The sequence below is a fragment of the Bubalus kerabau genome, chromosome 9 (genome assembly GCF_029407905.1).
Source record: "Bubalus kerabau isolate K-KA32 ecotype Philippines breed swamp buffalo chromosome 9, PCC_UOA_SB_1v2, whole genome shotgun sequence".
Classification (NCBI taxonomy): domain Eukaryota; kingdom Metazoa; phylum Chordata; class Mammalia; order Artiodactyla; family Bovidae; genus Bubalus; species Bubalus kerabau.
Genome location: NC_073632.1, coordinates 82,609,991 through 82,624,323, shown reverse-complemented (window position 1 = coordinate 82,624,323; position 14,333 = coordinate 82,609,991). Strand labels below are relative to the sequence as shown.

General features: G+C 41.2%; 1 protein-coding gene across 5 annotated transcripts in view; it reads left to right on the top strand.

The window, feature by feature from the left end:
* The window catches only part of MAP7 (microtubule associated protein 7), a 178,553-nt gene that overhangs the window by 1,039 nt on the left and 163,181 nt on the right, over positions 1–14,333 (top strand). The gene's annotated exons all lie outside the window — the stretch shown is intronic.

Here is a 14,333-nt window from a genome sequence, read left to right as displayed (position 1 = left end):
AGAGCATTAAGTCTCCCCCGCCCCCCTCGATTTCCGCCCCCCTCTCGAGATCATTTCTTCTTGCAGATCCACCTCTCTTTTCTAGTCCCCTCTTCTATTCTTGGCCAGTAAACTGTTTCTGGTACCTTCCTACACTTGGGGGCGGTGAGGCAGATTCTTATTTTAAAAAAGCCGTGCCAATTGCAGGCTCCCCAATTAAGTTGAGTTTTCTGCTTACACATAATCGGAAACAATTGTCACCTAAATGTGAGACTCCCTCCGCCCTCAAAAGAGAGGTATTGACTTAGAAGGTACGCTTCTATTAATGCGAAAGGTCCGGGAAAGCTGTAACCGTATTTGCAAATGATGGATCTTTTCAGCTACGTAGAGTTGGGGCACCTAAAGTCTGAAGACTTAATACCTGAGATTAAGACAAGGAATCTTGAACTTGTTTACTTTGAAGTCACGCTACTTCCTGAAGGGTGGTTTATTTTGTCTTACTGTGTTTGAAAGATTGGCAGGTCATTATTTTGGTTTGGGGTGGGGAAGGGGTGGCTAAGAGGACGTGCCTTTGTAAATGCTTTAGGGAACTTGATAAACTGGGTTCGAGGGTTAGTGCAGCAGGAGGGCAGTATCCTCATTAAGAATATAAACGGTTTGGTGCCTAATCCGGACAAAGGAAAAAAACAACAGCAACAACAACAAAAAAACTGCTTCTGAAGCAAAATTGTTCCAGTGAGTTAATACACAAGTTTTATGCTAAAAATAATAAATAAGCATTTCCTAGAATTTGCACATGAACAAGATTTTCAGATGTTAGTGAATTACAAACTAGTTTTATTCAGTGCTCAGGCATGTTTAGTAAGGAACTGGTCATGCTTCTAACAATTAACATACAAATCAACCATGTGGCTGTCAGTGAAATATTTTCTTTATGAAAAGGGCAATTTAACTGGCTACCATCTCCTTCATAGAAAATAATTCTTCCACATCTCTGCCTGGAAACTTCAGTTTCCAAAGGACAAGTTTTATATATAGTCTTTTGAATAACTGAGGTTTAGTTGGTAAAGATGGAGAAGGAAATGGCAACCCACTCCAGTATTCTTGCCTGGAGAATCCCAGGGACAGGGGAGCCTGGTGGGCTGCCGTCTATGGGGTTGCACAGAGTCGGACACGACTGAAGCGACTTGGCAGCAGCAGTTGATAAAGAATCTGCCTGCAATGCAGGAGACCAGGGTTTGATCCCTGGGCTGGGAAGATCCCCCCAGAGAAGGAAATGGCTACCCACTCCAATATTCTTGCCTGGAGAATCCCATGGACAGAGGAGCCTGACAGCCTATGGTTCATGGGATCACAAGAGTTGGACATGACTTAGTGACTAAACCACCATAGTTTAACTAAAGCTTATTTCTGGCTCACATCTTTTTCCTATTTTTCTACCCCTGGATTACTGTTATGGCTTTTCATGGTCAGAATACCTTTGTGATCAGGTGCCAAAGAAAGAAGAAAGGTGAAAAAAATATATTTAAATCTGGGTGGCAGTTGTTTGAGGATTGTAACAACTTAGGAAGTTTTTCATATATTTAAAATATGTGACCTATACCTGAATATCAGACTTCAGTGTAGTACTTTTCTTCTTGTGGATGGATTTAATATTAACATACAAATGCTGCAAGTTTGTTTTTTTTTATAATTACAGGATTATATTGAGGTGGGTTTTGGGGGATGGGGTGGGGATTTCTGTCTTTTATTACCATCAAGAGGAGAACACTGCCACCTTAAATGGCAACATTTGTTGAAGGATTCATTTTATTCCCTTTTAGATCAGGTTATTAGGTTATTGGGCTTCCCTGGTGGCTCCGATGGTGAGGAATCCACCTGCAATGCAGGAGACCTGGGTTTGATTCCTGGGTTGGGAAGATCCTCTGGAGGAGGGCATGGCAATCCACTCCAGAATTCTTGCCTGAAGAATTCCACGGACAGAGGAGCCTGGCAGGCTACAGTCCATCGGGTCGCAAAGATTTGGACGTGACTGAGTGACTAAGCACGTACAGCACATTAGGTTATTAGGAGGTAGAGCCCATTCTTAAATGTCTTAGTTTTTCTGTCCCTGAAAAGACTGTGGTCCAACTTTAGGGCAATTTAGATTGGAATCTCAGGTGATTATAAAAGTAACACCTGTAATGTGTTCATTATTATATATGTGTGTGTGTGTATCAAAGATGGGTTGAAACTGGCAGTATACCATCCATAAAATGCGACTTTTTAAAGAATATTGAAAAGTAGAATATAAAAATCATATCTTTCAGCATTCAGAACTGTATTTCTGTCAGCATATATTTATTTTCTACTCAAAAGTAGTCAAGTCACATTCTTTATGATGAATTTTTAATTTTTTCTTTAAAACGAACCATTCTTTCCACTTGTGTTGCCATAACCAAACGTAGGCAAGAACTGAGCAAAATAATTGACTTGGAAACAAGTTTTCAGTTTCACCACTAGAGGATGTCAAGTCTATTCAGGTTATTTTGTGTAACAGATTGAAATCCACGAAATTGCCTCTGCCCAGGCTTTGTGTATTTAATTTTATACTAGTGCTCAAGAACTGTGAAAGTGAGTGTGCAGAGCTAATTTGTCAATTTAATAACTTCCTTAGAAAAAGCCTATTGAATTAAAACCAAATCTAGAGCTGCTCTTGACTAATCCGTGAGAGCACACTTTCATACGCTGGGGATAAGTTAATACCGATGACCTGTGAAATCTGTTGACAGTCCTTTGGGGGAAATCACTTAGAACCTGGAATTGGGCTTTTTCTCTCTTTAGCAGGCAGCGCTGTGGACAAACATTGACCTTTTGTGTGATCTTGTTCATGACTCTTCACTGTGTTTTTTCCAAATTATAAAGTGGTATTTAAGATCTTACATTTCAGGGTCTGCAAATAAAAATTGTTAGGTGGGGTTCAGATGGCATTAAACTCATCCATTTTGAAATTCACATCCTAGAGCTAGTAATGCCTCATTCGGGTGAATAGATAACTTTTCCCCTGTTATATTTTAGTTAATATAGTTATACATCTTGCTAAGCAGAAGGGAAGTATTATTAGACTAGGCCTGTAGGCTCAGGAGCCTGCATTTAATTGATGCGTTAGTTAGGCATGTGTGTGAATCACTAATTTACATTGGCATGTGCTGTAAAAAAAGAATTCTAACATCTTCATCTCCTGGGGCATGAAAAATAATCATTTGAAAGGGTTTTTTGGCTGTATTGAGTCTTCACTGTTGGCATGTAGGCCACTCTCTAGTTGTGGTGCCACAGGCTTCTCACTGAGGTGGCTTTTCTTGTTGTGGAGCACAGGCTCTAGGCTGCATGGGCTTCAGTAGTTGTGACTTGTGGACCCTAGAACATGCAGGCTTCAGTAGTCGTGGCACACAAGTTTAGTTGCTCCGTGGCATGTGGGATCTTCCTGGACCAGGGATCGAACTCATGTCCCCTGCATTGGCAGGTGGATTCTTATCCATTGAGCCACCAGGGAAGTCCCTGGGGCTATTTTTTTTAAACTCAAGTCTATTAATATGAATTGAAAATATTAAGGTTTAGAATAATTTAAGCAAGAAATATGTACCTTCTCAAAAATATAATGGTGACTGAAAGGTTGATAAAGACATGATCCTTAGATTACAAAAGAAAAACAAAACCCACAAGCAAATAATTACAGGGTTATGAGGAGTTCAGTGAAGAAAGAATTACTTCTAAGCTGTGGCCTTTCATCAGGGAGGATGTACTGGGTATAGTAATTAACTTAAACTTTTAAAATAGGTAAATGGCATATAAAGTTGAATGAAGGGAGGAGAGAAAAATAAAGGTGCAGATGTGGAAAAAAGCAAAATTTGGGTCCTATTGAGTCGTGTGAAGTTCAGCGTGAAAGAATCTAGAAGACGGATTAGGAATGAAGGCACGTTGAGGCCGTATTGTTGAGTGATCAAGCTCAGAGGTTAGTCCATGCTTCTGCAGGCAGTGAGAAACTGTTGATGACTCCTAAGGGTAACATATCTGATAAAGTGCGATAAATTAGGTAATTCTCTATCTGTGGATCTTGAAAGCTTCATTAGCAAGGTCTGGCACAAGTGCTCAGCTGTGCATTTTGGAAGTCTATGGTCCCTTCATCAAGGAAAGCCATTCCCTTGATTGAATTTTGCTGCTTTGGGAAGGGTATCAGGGGCAAGGGGAGGAGGGAGTTTATGAGAACATACATGTAGTCAGTCAGATCAGCCAAATCTCTGGCGATCAGGAGGGGAATTGGTATTCTACCCACGTGATCCTCATTTTGAAATAGTGTTGTAGACTAGGGGAGGGACTTAAGAAGAAAGCATGCGGTGATGTACAGACCAGCTTTGAAGTTCCTGAAGGAACCTCCTGGGCAGGCGCTGGGCTGGCAGTATGGCATGGCAGTGAAAGTGGGAAGAGAATGATTTAATTCAAGATTCTATAGAGGCATGTGTCCAAGGATGCAGGTAAAACATTGACATTTAAGGTTATACTCCAAGTTTGAGTTGGGTTCATTTGTTTAAGGGCGGCAGGAATATAGTCATGAGGAGGACCAGGTTTTGGTGGGAGAACTAGACAAACCTCTGCTTTAAACACAGAGGTTTGAGCTGCAAGGGAGAGATGCAAGTAAAATGTTTAATGGACACCTGGAAGGGTGGGAATAAGAAGAAAATGAAGGTTGGGACTCTGGGCAGATTCATTCCATAAGGGGAATGGAATGGAGGCCTTGAAAATGAGGAGGGTTCTGCAAGGAAAACTGAAAGGGGGTGAGACGATACTTCAAGGACAGGAGGTGGAAAACCAGAAAGTAGGAGAAGCATAACTGAGCAGTGCTGAACCAGCCAAGGGAGAGGGATGAGCCGGTCAAGGATTCAGACACTGAAAAGAAAAGAGCACTTGGCGCTGTTACTGGGTAGTCACTGACCACCCCCAGAGTTGGGGCATTTCATAGTGGGGGACGTAGCAGATTATGTGATTAATAGACTAGCAGCTGAAAAGTAAAGATAGCCAATTTAAAAGACTCTCCATAAAATACACTGGTGAAAAGAAAAAGTGTAAAATCCTTGAAATTTTTCTTATTAAAACTTTTGAATATGCACACAGCTTATTGTTTTGCGGGGTGTGTGTGATTCATTGAGTTTTGTCGAGTGTATAGTCATGTAACTACCTCTATCGTAATGATCCAGAAGAGTTCTCTCACCCCAGAAAATTCCCTCTTGTGGCTCCTCTGTGATCCAGCTGTCCTATCCTCAAGGCCTGGCAACCACTGATCTGCTCACCATCCTAGTTTTGCCTCTTCCAGAATGTCATAAAAGTGGCATCCTACACATAGACTTCTGAGTCTGAATTTTTTTCACTTAACATAATGCATTTGAGATTCAGATGTGTTGGGGGTATCAGAAACATTGGATATTTCCAGGCTTTGGTGGTATAAATGTTGCTGCAAACACTTAGGTACAAGGTTTCCTTATTTATCTAAGGGAAATACCTGGGAGTGGAATTGCTGACTCACAGGTAACTACATGTTTATAAGAAACTGATGAACTTTTCTCCGTAGTGGCTGTGCAGTCTTGCATTCCTACAAGCAGTGTATATGAGTCTTACTTGCTCTGCATCCTTGTCAATACTTGTTACATTTAGTTTTGGTTTTTAGACATTGCACCAAGTTCTTTGAGTAAAGCAATGTACACCTCAAAGTAAATTGGTGCCCTTCGGGATACTAATGGTGTTCACTTGAACCAGGAAAACCTGTGGAGGTGCTCCCAGAGCCCCGGGTGTAATGAGGATTTATTTGGCTCAAATGTCATTGGCTTCTTTTTTTCCATAGTATTTATTTCTTGTGGAGTTTCCATGCTGAAGTTGATGATGAACAGGAATGTTGTCATACAGCACATTCCATGCTAGTCAAAGTTCTCCTGCTTAGGGTCTATCTTCCAATCCCTTGAAATATGGCTTTCCAGAATTTGGAACTTTTTTTTCTTTCTTTTTTTTTTTTTTTTCAGTAAGAAAGTTGGAAGTATTACTATAACTTGTTTTCTTTGTTGGCAGAATTTATATTGGCCAACTCAGTATCAGTTCTCAGTTACTGAAGTGTACTTGTAGAGCTTTGTCAAAAGTCTTGATGTCTTTGGACCTTTAATCACTGAGCATGGTCTAAGGTTCTATAAGCTAAATGTGTATGGTGTTCAGGCCTATTCTTTTCTAGAAAAACCAGTTTTTTAAATTTTTAATGATGTATAGTTGATTTACAGTGTTCTAATTTCTACTGTACAGCAAAGTGACTCAATTATACACATGTATAAATTGTTTTTTATACTTCCCATTATGGTTTATCCCAGAATATTGAATGTAGTTCCCTGTGCCATATAGTAGATCTTGTTGTCTATCCATTCCATTCTATATGTAATAGTTTGCATCTACTGACCCCAAACTCCCAGTTCATCCTTCCCACCACCCCCCCACCCCGCCCCTTTGCAGCCACAAGTCTGTACTATCTGTGAGTCTATTTCTATTTTGTAGATAGGTTCATTTGTGGCATATTGTAAATTCCACATATGTTATTTGTCTCTTTTTGACTTACCTCACTTAGTGTGATCATCTCTAGTTGCTTCCATGTTGCTGCAGATGGATGTAGGTATGCAAAACGAAGAAGAAAGGAAGCTGAGTGAAATGCATTTGGTATCTATGAACTGGGCTTTGCAAGCGTATTTAGTAAAACTGTGATATTTCAGTTTAGAGTATTGAGATTTGGGATGTCTTACTTTCTACTGTGACTTTTTTAATGCTCTAAAAGTCTCCTTTTTAGAACTGGCTTTGTGGTACACAGAAATATCTTTTACTGTGGCATAACTTTCCACGTGTACAACCTGTATCCCTGACACCATTGTTATAGTTTAGGAAAAGTTGAAATTCCAAGGTGCAATTCTAGAAGGAACCCCCTTTCTTTTAGTGTTCCTACAACCCAACACAAGGCCTGTTTGGGTGGACAGTAATGTGCATAGTAATCGGCTGTAGTGAAAACACCTGACTCCTTTTCAAGGTTTTAATCCAGGCAGGCCTCTGTTTCCCAGAAGCTCCTGACCTCTTTAGTGCGGCAGACATACCAAACAGGGCCTGGTTGCCTGCTTCCGTCATTCCTGCTGGGTTGGTTTATTTTCACAGTAGATGCTCTAAGGTAGTACACCCCACAGCCCTGCTGGGTTTATTTAAATAGAGCTCAGTCCTTGCCACAAGGTCATGTTGTTGAACCAATTATTGAGGTCGTGTGCTGGAACATCGTTGGTTCAGATCATTGGTTCTCACTCACCTTGGGTAGTCTCAGTTGGCTGTCACCTGGGGACCTTTTAAATACTCGGTACCCATGCTGCACCCTAGGCAATTATCTGAGACTCTCTAGGGGTAGGAGGCAGGTGGCAGTATTTAAAAAAAATTCCCCAGGTGGTTCCAGTGTGCAATCAAGATTGGTAACTACTTTAGATCCATTTCTACTTAATGCTCTTCCAGTTGACCTTGGGTTTAATTTGGAGGTGTTGAGTGTGTCTTATGAAAACCACCTGGAAAATTGTAACAGCTACTGCCCTCAAACTATTGAGCTTACTCTCTTATTTTAGCCCAGTCATTTTCTTTCTAATGAAAGAGAAGTAAATATGGGTATGAGTCCACTTGAATAGCCAAGTATATGTACACACATATTCTGGGACATATTTATGCACTTTATTATCTGAATATGTTCAGGTAGACACAATGTTAGGTAATTAGCTTTCTTTTTGTCTACTTTGCTCAGTTGCTACACTGCCTTCCTCCTCCTCCTCCTCAAAATAAAGTTCAGTTTCGGGTGGATAACTAAAGGGTTCTTTTTGTAGACAGTTGTCCCAGAGATCTTCATGGTGACCCGTGAACTCTAATCACCAGGTGCCTGGCTGGAGACCAGCCCTTGTTTCTTCTGTCTGTAAATAACTGGCACCAGGATGACCTTAGCCTTGATGCTCTCCCCTTCCGTCTCATACCTGACCTGATGCCAGTGCCCTCTGGGCTGATCTTTCCTTCACCTCTTCTTTCTCTTCATTCCATGATATTTTACCAAAGGCTTGGTCTGGAAAGCTCTGCTCTTTTCATTTTGCAATTTTTCTCAATAGTATTATTCACATCTATGGCTTTGAACCTCACCTCACATGACTGTCTCTGATTTTGTTGTGTCAGAACCTCTAGAGACAGTTCTGAGTTGCAGTTGTGTGTGCTTGCAAGGCTCTGTGGTGCCATCCATTGTGATTGGAAGCCCTTTCCGAGAGGGCTTGCCTTTGGCCGAACTGCTGCTGCTAAGTCGCTTCAGTCGTGTCCGACTCTGTGCGACCCCATAGACGGCAGCCCACCAGGCTCCCCTGTCCCTGGGATTCTCCAGGCAAGAACACTGAAGTAGGTTGCCATTTCCTTCTCCAATGCGTGAAAGTGAAGTCGCTCAGCCGTGTCCGACTCTTTGTGACCTCATGGACTGCAGCCCACCAGGCTCCTCCGTCCATGGGACTTTCCAGGCAGGTGCACTGGAGTGGGTGCCTACTCCATTGGCAGAACTGGTCTCCCCTTTTCTGCTCCTTGCAGCTGGTGTCTGCTAAACTGTAAAATACAAGGCCAAAACAGAAAGGACAGTAGGGGTGATACAATGGCAATGATCCCTGTAGAAGAGGATCTTTTTTGTTGATGTTTTTCTTCAAGATTATACTGAAACTGAGCACATGGAGAGACATACAGTCTTACTCTCAGAATTGACTGCCTAATTATTTAGGGATGATGCTAAACTATTACTTTGTGCTGGGGCTTCCCAGGTGGCTCAGTGGTAAAGAATCTGCCTGCCAATATATGAGAGACAGGTTCGATCCCTGGGTTGAGAAGATCCCCTGGAGAAGGAAATAACTACCCACTCTAGTATTCTTGCCTGGAAAATCTCATGGAGAAAGGAGCCTGGTGGTCTGCAGTCCATGGGGTTGCAAAAGAATTGGACATGATTTAGTGACTAAACAACAACAAATTACTTTATGCTAGGACTCTGGGGTCTGGCTGCCTGGGTTGCAATCTCAGCTCTACTCCCCACCCCGATAAGCTGAGGGATATTTGATAAGTTATTTGATCATTCCTCTGTTTCTTCCTTTTTAAAACAGAGAAATTGGTAACAGCTTCATAGAGTGAGGATTAAATGAATTAATGCACATCAAACATGTAGATCATGTCTTCAAGCAAAGGCATGAAGCGTTATAATTACTGTGGTCATGACTATTAAGGATTAGTACTGCATCACTGTGACAATGTGGACCCTGGCATGCTAAAGCTCTCCCTTAAGCAAATTTTCTAATTGTGAAGTCTCCATAATAAGAGATTCAAATATAGTGCTGATTCAGGCTTGACAGCAGCTGTGATCACAGGGACATTGGCTTGTCCCAGGTATGGGAAGCACCATCAAAGCACATGGGTGCTCTTCACCTGTCACAGTGTTGCACACAACCTCGCAGCAGAAGATCGTGACACACTGGCCTGTGAGATTCATGGATTGTGTTGTAATTGAGTCGGACAGCCATGCCAGCCCATCTTGGCTTATTTTTGTTTCCTTTGTATGGTATTCAAATGTGTTTTTATTAACATATTATAGTTCTAAATGTTCTTAAAGTATGATTGCTCTAGGATTATTCCACTTTACATGAAAGGTGGACTTCCATTCTTTTCAAACCACAAAGATGGACTTGCCTGGCTTGTATATCCTTAAGAAGTCACCATCACTTCATTGAATGTCTTAGCTCAGCTGGTAAAGAATCCACCTCCAATGCAGCAGACCCCAGTTTGATTCCTGGGTTGGGAAGATCCTTTGGAGAAGGGATAGCCTTACCCACTCCAGTATTCTTGGGCTTCTTTGGTAGCTCAGATGGTAAAGAATCCGCCTACAATGTGGGAGACCTGGATTCAATCCCTGGGTTGGGAAGATCATCTAGAGAAGGGAACAACTACCCATTCTAGTATTCCGGCCTGGTGAAGTCCATGGACTGTATACTCCATGGGTTGTAAAGAGTCAGACACGACTAAGGGACTTTCGCTACAAGGAAAATAGAGGAAGCATATACAGCTTGCCTTCTGCTTACTTCCATTAGAAAGTTTGGGTTTCTTCAAAGTACAGACATGAAAGAGAAAATATCAGTAAGCTGTCTTATTTGTCAGTTTCCTATTGAATTTTATGAGACTTTCTTAAATTACAGAGGCTCCATTTACAAGGCCAATTCTGATTGTGTATGTGAGTGTGTGTCTTTGAGAAAGTGAGATATGCACACATGCAGAGACATTTTCCCTAAGAAAACACTATCTCCTTCACCTTGCAATTTAGACTTTTATATCTTGAACTTAGTAAATCTTAAAATGTTACTTCCTTCAGGGGGTCCTGGGTTTAGATGACTTCAGATTGTGTTTATATATACAGTAGATACTGTGCTAATTGAACAAATACGCTTTTTGCCATCCTTTCTTAAAATTTGTATCATTCTTCAGTGAAAAAAATTAATATTGAAAATGACATTATTATATAATATGCTTAACACTAGAACAAACCCATTAATTTATCTTGCAACAGTGGCTTCCTACCATCTACCATCTCTGTGAAGATGCTCTTGTTGGTATATAGCAAGATACATCTGCATGCCTTGTCCAGAGACTTTGTGTTAAGCCCCAGGCTGAGAATCAGAAAGTAAAATACAAGTTGAAGAAATAGCTGTACAATAGAAAGAAAGCCGGAGAAGGCAATGGCACCCCACTCCAGTACTTTTGCCTGGAAAATCCCATGGACGGAGGAGCCTGGTAGGCTGCAGTCCATGGAGTCGCTAGAGTTGGACACGACTGAGCGACTTCACTTTCACTTTTCACTTTCGTGCATTGGAGAAGGAAATGGCAACCCACTCCAGTGTTCTTGCCTGGAGAATCCCAGGGATGGGGAAGCCTGGTGGGCTGCCGTCTGTTGGGTCGCACAGAGTCGGACACGACTGAAGCGACGCAGCAGCAGCAGCAGAAAGAAAGCATGAAAATAGAGAAAAGGGAGATGGAGCTAAGGAGACCTATGAGAGGACAAATGTCGTAGTCTTATAATCCAATGAAGCCTCATGGGAAAGAACACTAGTTTGGCATTTCTAATTGAATTTCTTGGTAGTCCAACTGTATCTGAAGTAGTCGGCTTTGAGAATGTTACCTTGTTTATTTACATTTGCCTGCTACCCTGAGCATGGAGGGGAAAAAAAAGAGTCCCCATCATCCACCAATTTGTACAACACAAGTCTAAACCATACACATGATTAGAACCTCATGTCATTGTGAAGGCGATTAAGGAGTCATTCAAGAAGGTTTTGGAAGAGGAGGAGCATAGAATGTCAGGAAGAAAGAGAAAGGGGCTATTCTAAATCTGGCTGCTGGTTCAGAAATAGGACTCAGTGTATGGCTCTTGGACACCTGTGAAGTTGAGTTCACACTGCTCTGAGGTGTATGATGGGTTTTTCTTGTCTAGAGCACATGGTTTTCTGTTACTGATGTACCTACCTGAAAACAATTCATGGAACAATTTTCAGTATTGCAGTTATTTTTAAAGCAAACAGCTTTGGTTATGTAAACCACCCTCTTTTGGTTTGTAAACAGAAAGCAAGGACAAAGTCTTTTTATACTGAACTGGATGCAGCCTGGCTTTGTGCTTTAGGGAGACATGGGTGCCTCTTGTTTCAGGGGTTCAGGGTGAGTCTCTTCCTCTGTGCCTATGGAGCCCAGGTAATACTATCTCCAGCAAGAAAAAAATTTGAGAGGGAGAAGAGATTTTTATTATGAGGCTGATTCCTTTCTGCACTATTGCATGTATTTGGAACAGCCTTTTTTTTTTTTTTAAATACAGCCAAAATTTTAGTACCTTTAACAATGGAAGAGTAGCTATTTTGCCTTATGATAAAAAGGCAAAATGGTGTGTTTGTGGTATTTTAGGAAGTTTGCCAAGTCTCATTTGGCATTGTAATCCTTCCTCAGTAGCCTGTCTGAAGTGTACATGAGTTTTAAAATGAGGGCTTAGAACACTGATGTGTAAGGTAAAAGGTTTTAGAGATGAGGTTTTGGGGTGCCTTGAGTGTCCTTATCAACTCATCCATCCTTCTGAGATGTTGTTTATTTCTATATAAGAGCCCCCTGAAATCTTGATGGCCCTAAGTTAGGCAAGACAAAAAGAAACTGTGTTTATCAAAAAACAAACTGGGTTGCTAGTAATATCTACATGGAAGTACTTCATATCTTTTTTTTTTTTTAAGTGATTATTGATGCATTGGGTTTCCCTGGTGGCTCAAATGGTAAAGAATCCGCCTGCAATATAGGAGACCCGGTTTCTATCCCTGGGTCAGGAAATCCCCTGGAGAAGGAAATGGCAACCCACTCCAGTATTCTTGCTTGGAGAATCCCATGGACAGAGGAATTCTTGGCAGGCTACAGTCCACAAGGTCACAAAGAGTTGGACATGACTCAGTGACTAACACACACTTAGATGCACTAGGGACATTTCACAACTCAGTGACTAACACACACTTTGATACATTAGGGACATTTTTTATTTAGCACTTGCAAATTTTGAAAGCTTCTGGGTTGGCTATTTAACCCAAGTATACTTCTCTCTTACCTGTATAATTTATTTACTTTTAAAGATTTGGACCATTTTTAAAGGCTTTATTGAGTTTATTATAATATTGCTTTTTTTTTTTTTTTTAAATGTTTGGGTTTTTTGGTCCTGAGGCATGTGGAATCTTTGCTCCCTGACCAGAGATTGAACCTGTACCCCCTGCATTGGAAGGTGAAGTCTTAACCACTAGATCACCAGGGAAGTCCGTACCTGTATAATTTAGGTTTAGGCTTCTGGTTGGTTGCATACAGTTACAATGGATCTGCTAATCCTTTCACTGGGAGCCTTCAACTGAATAAAAATGACCAAACCTCAAACTTGCCCACCAGCACTTTATACTTTAGCATTTGTTAGTCCCTTCCTTCCACTAGGTTGATTTCAGAACTGTGCCAGAGAATTGTATAATTCGTCTTTGCTCAGAGTTGGCTCTAGTTAACAAATAAATCAGTAACTATGTAAAGTTTAGTACCTTAAATCTTCATGCACACTATCTTCTCATGAAAAATGTGTTTTATTTCACTATCTCTCCTTCCATATATATCTACATACCGTTCAGCTCAGTTCAATCGCTCAGTTGTGTCCAATTTTTTGCGACCCCATGAATCGCAGCACGCCAGGCCTCCCTGTCCATCACCAACTCCTGGAGTTCACTCAAACTCACATCCATCGAGTCGGTGATGCCATCCAGCCATCTCATCCTCTGCCGTCCCCTTCTCCTCCTGCCCCCAATCCCTCCCAGCATCAGAGTCTTTTCCAATGAGTCAACTCTTCGCATGAGGTGGCCAAAGTATTGGAGTTTCAGCTTCAGCATCATTCCTTCCAAAGAACACCCAGGGCTGATCTCCTTCAAAATGGGCTGTTTGGATCTCCTTGCAGTCCAAGGGACTCTCAAGAGTCTTCTCCAACACCACAATTCAAAAGCATCAATTCTTTGGCACTCAGCTTTCTTCACAGTCCAACTCTTACATCCATACATGACCACTGGAAAAACCGTAGCCTTGACTAGACAGACCTTTGTTGGCAAAGTAATGTCTCTGCTTTTGAATATGCTATCTAGGTTGGACATAACTTTCCTTCCAAGGAGTAAGCGTCTTTTAATTTCCTGGCTGCAATCACCATCTGCAGTGATTTTGGAGCCCAAAAAAACAAAGTCTGACACTGTTTCCACTGTTTCCCCATCTATTTGCCATGAACTGATGGGCCAGATGCCATGATCTTCGTTTTCTGAATGTTGAGCTTTAAGCCAACTTTTTCACTCTCCTCTTTCACTTTCATCAAGAGGCTTTTTAGTTCCTCTTCACTTTCTGTCATAGTTTCCTCTAATTGAAACAGTAGGAAGGATTTCTTTAAGTTTCATATCTATACTTTATAGACCATTTAATTTTTATACAACCAGGCTGTTTTGTTCTTATAATGATAAAAAAGGATTTATTTGATGCTTTGAAGCCAACCTGTATTGGAGTCTCGGTAAAAAATCATCAGTGAAAATACAGGGGGATTTATTCTGAGGTGTCCAGTTTATGAATACTATTTTCATAGAGCATTGCAATACTGGAAATGATTTGAGTAGATAGTATCCAGCCTATTCAATGAAGGTTATGATCATTGACAGGTAGACCTCTGACATGCTTTATTTCAGCATGGG